Source organism: Meriones unguiculatus, chromosome 4 (assembly GCF_030254825.1).
Source record: "Meriones unguiculatus strain TT.TT164.6M chromosome 4, Bangor_MerUng_6.1, whole genome shotgun sequence".
Taxonomy (NCBI): Eukaryota; Metazoa; Chordata; class Mammalia; order Rodentia; family Muridae; genus Meriones; species Meriones unguiculatus.
In genome coordinates, this window is record NC_083352.1 from 96,179,925 (window position 1) to 96,180,185 (window position 261).

Here is a 261-nt window from a genome sequence, read left to right on the forward strand (position 1 = left end):
AAGCGTCACTGGTTCCTGGAGTGATTGGGAAGAAGGGAGAGGGAAGGGCTGTTTGTTTGTTTTTAGAGACAGGGTTCCTCTGAGTAACCTTGGCTGTCCTGGACTTGGTAGAGCAGGCAGGCCTCGAACTCACAGAGATCCGCCTGCCTCTGCCTCCCTGAGCCCTGGGATCACAGGTGTGCGCCACCACACCTGGCTGGGAGAGTGGCATTTTACATGGAACTGATAAAAGAAAGCCTATTTGATCTAAGTGTGTCTGGA